This window comes from Cherax quadricarinatus, chromosome 3 (genome assembly GCF_038502225.1).
Source record: "Cherax quadricarinatus isolate ZL_2023a chromosome 3, ASM3850222v1, whole genome shotgun sequence".
In the NCBI taxonomy this organism is placed as follows: Eukaryota; Metazoa; Arthropoda; class Malacostraca; order Decapoda; family Parastacidae; genus Cherax; species Cherax quadricarinatus.
Genome location: NC_091294.1, coordinates 76,304,477 through 76,317,468, shown reverse-complemented (window position 1 = coordinate 76,317,468; position 12,992 = coordinate 76,304,477).

Genomic DNA, 12,992 nt, shown 5'->3' with positions numbered 1-12,992 from the left:
TCCCATGTAATCAATGCTTCACTTCCTACCATGTAATCAATGCTTCACTACCTCCCATGTAATCAATGCTTCGCTACCTCCCATGTAATCAATGCTTCGCTACCTCCAATGTAATCAATGCTTCACTTCCTCCCATGTAATCAATGCTTCGCTACCTCCCATTTAATCAGTGCTTCGCTACCTCCCATGTAATCAATGCTTCATTTCCTCCCATGTAATCAATGCTTCGCTACCTCCCATGTAATCAATGCTTCATTTCCTCCCATGTAATCAATGCTTCGCTACCTCCCATGTAATCAGTGCTTCACTACCTCTCATGTAATCAATGCTTCACTACCTCCCATGTAATCAATGCTTCACTACCTCCCATGTAATCAATGCTTCACTTCCTCCCATGTAATCAATGCTTCACTACCTCCCATGTAATCAATGCTACACTACCTCCCATGTAATCAATGCTTCACTTCCTCCCATGTAATCAATGCTTCACTACATCCCATGTAATCAATTCTTCACTTCCTCCCATGTAATCAATGCTTCACTACCTCCCATGTAATCAATGCTTCACTACCTCCCATGTAATCAATGCTTCACTACCTCCCATGTAATCAATGGTTCACTTCCTCCCATGTAATCAATGCTTCACTTCCTACCATGTAATCAATGCTTCACTATCTCCCATGTAATCAATGTTTCACTTCCTCCCATGTAATCAATGCTTCGCTACCTCCCATGTAATCAATGCTTCGCTACCTCCCATGTAATCAATGCTTCACTTCCTCCCAAGTAATCAATGCTTCGCTACCTCCCGTGTAATCAGTGCTTCGCTACCTCCCATGTAATCAATGCTTCATTTCCTCCCATGTAATCAATGCTTCACTTCCTCCCATGTAATCAATGCTTCGCTACCTCCCATGTAATCAATGCTTCACTACCTCCCATGTAATCAATGCTTCACTACCTCCCATGTAATCAATGCTTCACTACCTCCCATGTAATCAATGCTTCACTACCTCCCATGTAATCAATGCTTCACTTCCTCCCATGTAATCAATGCTTCACTACCTCCCATGTAATCAATGCTTCACTACCTCCCATGTAATCAATGCTTCACTACCTCCATTGTAAGCAATGCTTCACTTCCTCCCATGTAATCAATGCTTCACTTCCTACCATGTAATCAATGCTTCACTACCTCCCATGTAATCAATGCTTCGCTACCTCCCATGTAATCAATGCTTCGCTACCTCCAATGTAATCAATGCTTCACTTCCTCCCATGTAATCAATGCTTCGCTACCTCCCATTTAATCAGTGCTTCGCTACCTCCCATGTAATCAATGCTTCATTTCCTCACATGTAATCAATGCTTCGCTACCTCCCATGTAATCAATGCTTCATTTCCTCCCATGTAATCAATGCTTCGCTACCTCCCATGTAATCAATGCTTCACTACCTCCCATGTAATCAATGCTTCACTACCTCCCATGTAATCAATGCTTCACTTACTCCCATGTAATCCTTGCTTCATTTCCACCCATGTAATCAATGCTTCACTACCTCCCATGTAATCAATGCTTCACTTCCTCCCATGTAATCAATGCTTCACTTCCTACCATGTAATCAATGCTTCACTACCTCCCATGTAATCAATGCTTCACTACCTCCAATGTAATTAATGCTTCACTTCCTCCCATGTAATCAATGCTTCACTATCTCCCATGTAATCAATGCTTCACTACCTCCCATGTAATCAATGCTTCACTTCCTCCCATGTAATCAATGCTTCACTTCCTCCCATGTAGTCAATGCTTCACTACCTCCCATGTAATCAATGCTTCACTACCTCCCATGTAATCAATGCTTCACTACCTCCCATGTAATCAATGCTTCACTACCTCAAATGTAATCAATGCTTCACTTCCTCCCATGTAATCAATGCTTCACTGCCTCCCATTTAATCAATGCTTCACTTCCTCCCATTTAATTAATGCTTCACTACCTCCCATGTAATCAATGGTTCACTACCTCCTATGTAATCAATGCTTCACTTCCTCCCATGTAATCAATGCTTCACTACCTCCCATGTTATCAGTACTTCACTTCCTCCCATGTAATCAATGCTTCACTATCTCCCATGTAATCAATGCTTCACTACCTTCCATGTAATCAATGTTTCACTTCCTCCCATGTAATCAATGCTTCACTTCCTCCCATATAATCAATGCTTCACTACCTCCCATGTAATCAATGCTTCACTACCTCCCATGTAATCAATGCTTCACTTCCTCCCATATAATCAATGCATCACTACCTCCCATGTAATCAATGCTTCACTTCCACCCATGTAATCAATGCTTCACTACTTCCCATGTAATCAATGCTTCACTACCTCCCATGTAATCAATGCTTCACTACCTCCCATGTAATCAATGCTTCACTACCTCCCATGTAATCAATGCTTCACTACCTCCCATGTAATCAATGCTTCACTACCTCCCATGTAATTAATGCTTCACTTCCACCCATGTAATCAATGCTTCACTACCTCCCATGTAATCAATGATTCACTACCTCCCATGTAATCAATGCTTCACTACCTCCCATGTAATCAATGTTTCACTACCTGCCATGTAATCAATGCTTAACTACCTCACATGTAATCAATGCTTCACTACCTCCCATGTAATCAATGCTTTACTACCTCCCATGTAATCAATGCTTCACTACCTACCATGTAATCAATGGTTCACTACCTCCCATGTAATCAATGCTTTACTACCTCCCATGTAATCAATGCTTCACTACCTACCATGTAATCAATGCTTCACTACCTCCCATGTAATCAACGCTTCACTACCTTCCATGTAATCAATGCTTCACTACCTCCCATGTAATCAATGCTTCACTACCTCCCAAGTAATCAATGCTTCACTGCCTCCCATATAATCAATGCTTCACTACCTCCCATGTAATCAATGCTTCACTACCTCCCATGTAATCAGTGCTTCACTACCTCCCATGTAATCAATTCTTCACTACCTCCCATGTAATCAATGCTTCACTACCTCCCATGTAATCAATGCTTCACTTCCTCCCATGTAATCAATGCTTCACTACCTCCCATGTAATCAATGTTCACTACCTCCCATGTAATCAATGCTTCACTTCCTCCCATGTAATCAATGCTTCACTACCTCCCATGTAATCAATGCTTCACTTCCTCCCATGTAATCAATGCTTCACTACCTCCCACGTAATCAATGCTTCACTACCTCCCATGTAATCAATGCTTCACTACCTCCCACGTAATCAATGGTTCACTTCCTCCCATGTAATCAATGCTTCACTTCCTACCATGTAATCAATGCTTCACTACCTCCCATGTAATCAATGTTTCACTTCCTCCCATGTAATCAATGCTTCGCTACCTCCCATGTAATCAATGCTTCGCTACCTCCCATGTAATCAATGCTTCACTTCCTCCCATGTAATCAATGCTTCGCTACCTCCCATGTAATCAGTGCTTCGCTAACTCCCATATAATCAATGCTTCATTTCCTCCCATGTAATCAATGCTTCACTTCCTCCCATGTAATCAATGCTTCGCTACCTCCCATGTAATCAATGCTTCACTACCTCCCATGTAATCAATGCTTCACTACCTCCCATGTAATCAATGCTTCACTACCTCCCATGTAATCAATGCTTCACTACCTCCCATGTAATCAATGCTTCACTTCCTCCCATGCAATCAATGCTTCACTACCTCCCATGTAATCAATGCTTCACTACCTCCCATGTAATCAATGCTTCACTTCCTCCCATGTAATCAATGCTTCATGTTCCCATGTAATCAATGCTTCACTGCCTCCCATTTAATTAATGCTTCACTTCCTCCCATGTAATCAATGCTTCACTACCTCCCATGTAATCAATGCTTCACTACCTCCCATGTAATCAATGCTTCACTACCTCCCATGTAATCAATGCTTCACTACCTCCCATGTAATCAATGCTTCACTACCTCCCATGTAATCAATGCTTCACTTCCTCCCATGCAATCAATGCTTCACTACCTCCCATGTAATCAATGCTTCACTACCTCCCATGTAATCAATGCTTCACTTCCTCCCATGTAATCAATGCTTCACTGCCTCCCATTTAATTAATGCTTCACTTCCTCCCATGTAATCAATGCTTCACTACCTCCCATGTAATCAATGCTTCACTACCTCCTATGTAATCAATGCTTCACTTCCTCCCATGTAATCAATGCTTCACTACCTCCCATGTAAACAATGCTTCACTTCCTCCCATGTAATCAATGCTTCGCTACCTCCCATGTAATCAATGCTTCACTACCTCCCATGTTATCAGTACTTCACTTCCTCCCATGTAATCAATGCTTCACTATCTCCCATGTAATCAATGCTTCACTACCTTCCATGTAATCAATGTTTCACTTTCTCCCATGTAATCAATGCTTCACTTCCTCCCATATAATCAATGCTTCACTACCTCCCATGTAATCAATGCTTCACTACCTCCCATGTAATCAATGCTTCACTTCCTCCCATATAATTAATGCATCACTACCTCCCATGTAATCAATGCTTCACTTCCTCCCATGTAATCAATGCTTCACTACCTCCCATGTAATCAATGCTTCACTACCTCCCATGTAATCAATGCTTCACTACCTCCCATGTAATCAATGCTTCACTACCTCCCATGTAATCAATGCTTCACTACCTCCCATGTAATCAATGCTTCACTACCTCCCATGTAATCAATGCTTCACTTCCACCCATGTAATCAATGCTTCACTACCTCCCATGTAATCAATGATTCACTACCTCCCATGTAATCAATGCTTCACTACCTCCCATGTAATCAATGCTTCACTACCTCCCATGTAATCAATGCTTCACTACCTCCCATGTAATCAATGCTTCACTACCTCCCATGTAATCAATGCTTCACTACCTCCCATGTAATCAATGCTTCACTACCTCCCATGTAATCAATGCTTCACTTCCTCCCATGCAATCAATGCTTCACTACCTCCCATGTAATCAATGCTTCACTACCTCCCATGTAATCAATGCTTCACTTCCTCCCATGCAATCAATGCTTCACTACCTCCCATGTAATCAATGCTTCACTACCTCCCATGTAATCAATGCTTCACTTCCTCCCATGCAATCAATGCTTCACTACCTCCCATGTAATCAATGCTTCACTACCTGCCATGTAATCAATGCTTCACTACCTCCCATATAATCAATGCTTTACTACCTCCCATCTAATCAATGCTTCACTACCTCCCATGTAATCAATGCTTCACTACCTCACATGTAATCAACGCTTCACTACCTTCCATGTAATCAATGCTTCACTACCTCCCATGTAATCAACGCTTCACTACCTCCCATGTAATCAATGCTTCACTGCCTCCCATGTAATCAATGCTTCACTACCTCCCATGTAATCAATGCTTCACTACCTCCCATGTAATCAGTGCTTCACTACCTCCCATGTAATCAATTCTTCACTACCTCCCATGTAATCAATGCTTCACTACCTCCCATGTAATCAATGCTTCACTTCCTCCCATGTAATCAATGCTTCACTACCTCCCATGTAATCAATGCTTCACTACCTCCCATGTAATCAATGCTTCACTTCCTCCCATGTAATCAATGCTTCACTACCTCCCATGTAATCAATGCTTCACTTCCTCCCATGTAATCAATGCTTCACTACCTCCCATGTAATCAATGCTTCACTACCTCCCATGTAATCAATGCTTCACTACCTCCCACGTAATCAATGGTTCACTTCCTCCCATGTAATCAATGCTTCACTTCCTACCATGTAATCAATGCTTCACTACCTCCCATGTAATCAGTGTTTCACTTCCTCCCATGTAATCAATGCTTCGCTACCTCCCATGTAATCAATGCTTCGCTACCTCCCATGTAATCAATGCTTCACTTCCTCCCATGTAATCAATGCTTCGCTACCTCCCATGTAATCAGTGCTTCGCTACCTCCCATATAATCAATGCTTCATTTCCTCCCATGTAATCAATGCTTCACTTCCTCCAATGTAATCAATCCTTCGCTACCTCCCATGTAATCAATGCTTCACTACCTCACATGTAATCAATGCTTCACTACCTCCCATGTAATCAATGCTTCACTACCTCCCATGTAATCAATGCTTCACTACCTCCCATGTAATCAATGCTTCACTTCCTCCCATGTAATCAATGCTTCACTACCTCCCATGTAATCAATGCTTCACTACCTCCCATGTAATCCATGCTTCACTTCCTCCCATGTAATCAATGCTTCACTACCTCCCATGTAGTCAATGCTTCACTTCCTCCCATGTAATCAATGCTTCACTACCTCCCATTTAATCAATGCTTCACTACCTCCATTGTAAGCAATGCTTCACTTCCTCCCATGTAATCAATGCTTCACTTCCTACCATGTAATCAATGCTTCACTACCTCCCATGTAATCAATGCTTCGCTTCCTCCCATATAATCAATGCTTCATTTCCTCCCATGTAATCAATGTTTCACTTCCTCTCATGTAATCAATGCTTCGCTACCTCCCATGTAATCAATGCTTCGCTACCTCCCATGTAATCAATGCTTCATTCCCTCCCATGTAATCAATGCTTCGCTACCTCCCATGCAATCAATGCTTCATTTCCTCCCATGTAATCAATGCTTCGCTACCTCCCATGTAATCAATGCTTCACTTCCTCCCATGTAATCAATGCTTCACTTCCTACCATGTAATCAATGCTTCACTACCTCCCATGTAATCAATGCTTCACTACCTCCCATGTAATCAATGCTTCACTTCCTCCCATGTAATCAATGCTTCACTATCTCCCATGTAATCAATGCTTCACTACCTCCCATTTAATCAATGCTTCACTTCCTCCCATGTAATCAATGCTTCACTTCCTCCCATGTAATCAATGCTTCACTACCTCCCATGTAATCATTGCTTCACTTCCTCCCATGTAATCAATGCTTCACTACCTCCCATGTAATCAATGCTTCACTACCTCCCATGTAATCAATGCTTCACTTCCTCCCATGTAATCAATGCTTCGCTACCTCCCATGTAATCAATGCTTCACTACCTCCCATGTAATCAATGCTTCACTGCCTCCCATGTAATCAATGCTTCACTACCTCCCATGTAATCAATGCTTCACTACCTCCCATGTAATCAATGCTTCACTACCTCCCATGTAATCAATGCTTCACTTCCTCCCATGTAATCAATGCTTCACTACCTCCCATGTAATCAATGCTTCACTACCTCCCATGTAATCAATGCTTCACTTACTCCCATGTAATCATTGCTTCATTTCCACCCATGTAATCAATGCTTCACTACCTCCCATGTAATCAATGCTTCACTTCCTCCCATGTAATCAATGCTTCACTTCCTACCATGTAATCAATGCTTCACTACCTCCCATGTAATCAATGCTTCACTACCTCCCATGTAATCAATGCTTCACTTCCTCCCATGTAATCAATGCTTCACTACCTCCCATGTAATCAATGCTTCACTACCTCCCATGTAATCAATGCTTCACTACCTCCCATGTAATCAATGCTTCACTACCTCCCATGTAATCAATGCTTCACTACCTCCCATGTAATCAATGCTTCACTACCTCCCATGTAATCAATGCTTCACTTCCTCCCATGTAATCAATGCTTCACTACCTCCCATGTAATCAATGCTTCACTACCTCCCATGTAATCAATGCTTCACTACCTCCCATGTAATCAATGCTTCACTACCTCCCATGTAATCAATGCTTCACTACCTCCCATGTAATCAATGCTTCACTACCTCCCATGTAATCAATGCTTCACTTCCTCCCATGTAATCAATGCTTCACTACCTCCCATGTAATCACTGTTTCACTTTCTCCCATGTAATTAATGCTTCACTACCTCCCATGTAATCAATGCTTCTCTACCTCCCATGTAATCAATGCTTCACTTCCTCCCAAGTAATCAATGCTTCGCTACCTCCCGTGTAATCAGTGCTTCGCTACCTCCCATGTAATCAATGCTTCATTTCCTCCCATGTAATCAATGCTTCACTTCCTCCCATGTAATCAATGTTTCGCTACCTCCCATGTAATCAATGCTTCACTACCTCCCATGTAATCAATGCTTCACTACCTCCCATGTAATCAATGCTTCACTACCTCCCATGTAATCAATGCTTCACTACCTCCCATGTAATCAATGCTTCACTTCCTCCCATGTAATCAATGCTTCACTACCTCCCATGTAATCAATGCTTCACTACCTCCCATGTAATCAATGCTTCACTACCTCCATTGTAAGCAATGCTTCACTTCCTCCCATGTAATCAATGCTTCACTTCCTACCATGTAATCAATGCTTCACTACCTCCCATGTAATCAATGCTTCGCTACCTCCCATGTAATCAATGCTTCGCTACCTCCAATGTAATCAATGCTTCACTTCCTCCCATGTAATCAATGCTTCACTACCTCCCATTTAATCAATGCTTCACTACCTCCCATGTAATCAATGCTTCGCTACCTCCCATGTAATCAATGCTTCGCTACCTCCCATGTAATCAATGCTTCATTTCCTCCCATGTAATCAATGCTTCGCTACCTCCCATGTAATCAATGCTTCACTACCTCCCATGTAATCAATGCTTCAATACTTCCTCCCATGTAATCAATGCTTCTTACTATCCTTGCTTCATTTCCCATGTAATCAATGCTTCACTACCTCCCATGTAATCAATGCTTCACTCAATGCTTCACTACCTCCCATGTAATCCTCCCATGTAATCAATGCTTCACTTCCTCCCATGTAATCAATGCTTCACTACCTCCCATGTAATCAATGCTTCACTACCTCCCATGTAATCAATGCTTCACTTCCTCCCATGTAATCAATGCTTCACTACCTCCCATGTAATCAATGCGTCACTTCCTCCCTAATCAACTACTTCACTACCTCCCATGTAATCAATGCTTCACTACCTCCCATGTAATCAATGCATGTTCACTACCTCCCATGTAATCAATGCTTCACTACCTCCCATGTAATCAATGCTTCACTACCTCCCATGTAATCAATGCTTCACTACCTCCCATGTAATCAATGCTTCACTCCTCCCATGTAATCAATGCTTCACTACCTCCCAGGTAATCAATGCTTCACTACCTCCCATGTAATCAATGCTTCACTACCTCCCATGTAATCAATGCTTCACTACCTCCCATGTAATCAATGCTTCACTACCTCCCATGTAATCAATGCTTCACTTCCTCCCATGTAATCAATGCTTCACTACCTCCCATGTAATCAATGCTTCACTACCTCCCATGTAATCAATGCTTCACTTCCTCCCATGTAATCAATGCTTCACTACCTCCCTAATCAATGCTTCGCTTCCTCCCATGTAATCAATGCTTCACTACCTCCCATGTAATCAATGCTTCACTACCTCCCATGTAATCAATGCTTCACTACCTCCCATGTAATCAATGGCTTCACTACCTCCCATGTAATCAATGCTTCATCCTCCCATGTAATCAATGCTTCACTATCTCCCATGTAATCAATGCTTCACTACCTCCCATGTAATCAATGCTTCACTACCTCCCATGTAATCAATGCTTCACTACCTCCCATGTAATCAATGCTTCACTCCTCCCATGTAATCAATGCGTGTAATCAGTGCTTCGCTACCTCCCATGTAATCAATGCTTCACTCCTCCCATGTAATCAATGCTTCACTACCTCCCATGTAATCAATGCTTCACTACCTCCCATGTAATCAATGCTTCACTACCTCCCATGTAATCAATGCTTCACTTCACCTCCCATGTAATCAATGCTTCACTACCTCCCATGTAATCAATGCTTCACTACCTCCCATGTAATCAATGCTTCACTTCCTCCCATGTAATCAATGCTTCACTACCTCCCATGTAATCAATGCTTCACTACCTCCCATGTAATCAATGCTTCACTACCTCCCTTCAACTACCTCCCATGTAATCAATGCTTCACTTCCTCCCATGTAATCAATGCTTCACTACCTCCCATGTAATCAATGCTTAAGACAACACAGTGGTTTAATGTGTTGCCATGACAACAATGCTTCTGTAATATTTCCCAATGAACTTATCACAATCTTTTGCTGAAGTGAAATTTCAATTAGGTACAGTAGATATTCCTTTACTGAAATCAGTGCTTTAATAGTTCGATTATTTTTATTATCACTGGCCGATTCCTGAGCAGAATTGTGAAAAAGAAAAAACTTTCACCATCATTCACTCCATCCTGTCTTGCGCAGAGGGTGTACCACTCCAGTTTTAAGCTACCAACATTCTTTCACCCCTCCTTCAGAGTGCAGGCACTTTCCTTCTTCCCATCTCCAGGACTCAAGTCAGCCTGCCAGTTCCTAGACCATGCGTGTAAATATTTGTACTCACCTCCAACCGTAATCAGTGACAAAATATTTGTCTCCATTCTATCTATCAGCACGATTGTGCGCCTTTCTTAAATCCTTGATCATGGATCATTGTTCATGAAGAAATATTATTCTTTATTCAATGATTTTATCATCTTTATATAATATTTTATCAAATAAAGTTTATTTCATTAAATTATTTAGTTTTCGTTTCTCCGGCAAATCTCCATCTATTATTTTAGATCCATTCATCCTTGCTTTTAAATGATAAACAGCCTTTTACAATTATCGACTTTTTACAAAGATCGTAAAAATTAGTAAGTGTGTAATATAATATCATGAAAATGACATTTCAACTGTGGAGGAAAAATGCTGTATGCATTAAGATCATGAATTCCATCGCCAAGTCAAAGCACGTTTTAGTGTAAGTATATTCAGGACGCCTGCCAATTTGAGGAGTGGAGGACGGACCACGTTGAGGCACGAGTTTAAAATCGCTATTGAGACGATTTTTTCATTTTGTTGAGCAACTGACAGTGAATTACTGCTGGAAATTTATAGGGCGATAAGAAGAAGAAGAAGAAAGAGAAGAGATATAGTTATTATGTGGATATTATTCAGCTTTACTACACAAGAAATAAAATTGGGAACTTAACCTTGTTAAAACTGTAGCAATTCCTCTAATTACCTAAGGAATTTCATAACATTGAATGCTGTGTATGTGGTGGAAAAGGAAATTAGCTACAAGGTCAGTTATGACTTGATAAAGGGAATGGTGAATGAGCATAGTGTAAACTTTTTAAGGTTGAGTGTTATTTGTGACTTCCTTCTATTTATTTAAGAGGCTGCAGTTGTGGGGGTGGCCATTGAGACTCATTTAGTGACAGCGTACCAGGACATGTGTGGTTGCCTTGATTCTTAAAGTGCTACAGCGACTAACGCAACATCATCTCTGGATAAGCCATACCACAGAGGGTTAGGCCTCGGTCAGAGAGTCATGAGAGCTCCAGACCTACGCCACTTATTGTAGCCACTGGGCCAGTTCGCTGCAAAGATTCATCAACTAGGTATATCTATATACCATGGGAGGAGTTAGCATAGACCACCACTGTGACCACAAATGCAGTTTTACAGACGAATCTCCACTTGGCGTGCGACCAACTCAGCTCCAATTCCCTCAGCCGTGTGTGACTCGCACGTGATACCAGCTGCAGTGCCATGCCTCCTGCTTATCTCTTCCCTGGCTTGTTGCGTGCATCTCCTTGGCTTTGTGCACTCTCCCTGGCTTGCTGGCCTGTCCTGACTTCTCTTGCCTCTCCTGCAAACAACTGCACCTCGCTAGCGTTTTCCACAGCGTTGTTTTCTCTGGCTTCTTGTACCTCTCCTGGCACGCATCTCCCTGACTTCTTGTACTCTCACGTGGCCCACTTTCAGACCTCTTCAGCGCCTCTTCCTGGCCTTCTTGCACCTCTCTGCAGCCTTGTGCCTCTCCTGGCTTCTTGTGCCTCTCCTGGCTGCACTCACCAGCCTGGCCTCATCTGGCTTCTTATTTTCTCCAGCTGTGCTCTCACAACATGTTATCTCCACAGCTTGCTGTGCATCTCCAGCATGGCTATCTCCTGACTTGCTGTGCCTCTCCCTGACTTGCTGTGCCTCTCCTGACTTGCTGCTGCCTCTCCCTGGCTTCTTGTGCCTCTCCTGGCACAATCGTGTCCGTCTGACTTCATTAGAAGCATCTCTGATCTTGATTATCAGCCGACAGTACTTCAACCTAAATATATACCAGCCCAGAAAATATAAAATGTCACTACATTTTATGTAAAATCAGTAACTAGAAGAGGTATATCTTCATTAGTAGATATATCATTCCCAGTTATTGATGTAAATAATTAGCACTGAAGAGTGTGAAATCTGCCAATACAGTGAGCATCAGCGATCGGGAAGTGTGGTGTCACCGTGAGGATGAGTGGCGTTACCCGGCGAGCATTGTTGGTCACTTAGCAGCATGATCGATGATCGCCAGCAGCGCGGTCGATGATCCTTGGCGGCGCTGAAGTCGGTCGCCGGCAACGATCGATGATCGCCGGCAGCATGATCGATGATCCGCGCGCGGCATGATCGATGATCATGGCAGCGCGCAGTCGATGATCGCTGCAGCGCCGATCGATCGCCGGCGGCGCGATCGATGATCATAGCAGCATGATCGATGATCGCCCCTTGTATGATCGTGATCGCGGCAGCATGATCGATGATCGCCCAGCAGCATGATCGATGATCATAGCGCGCATGATCGATGATCACTTAGCATGATCGATGATCACTTGCGTGCGTCGGTAGTCGCCCGGCGGCATGATCGATGATCAACGCCAGCATGATCGATGATCGCCCAGCGGCATGATCATTGATCATAGCAGCATGATCAGGTGATCGCCGCAGCGCGATCGATGATCGCCCAGCAGCATGATCGATG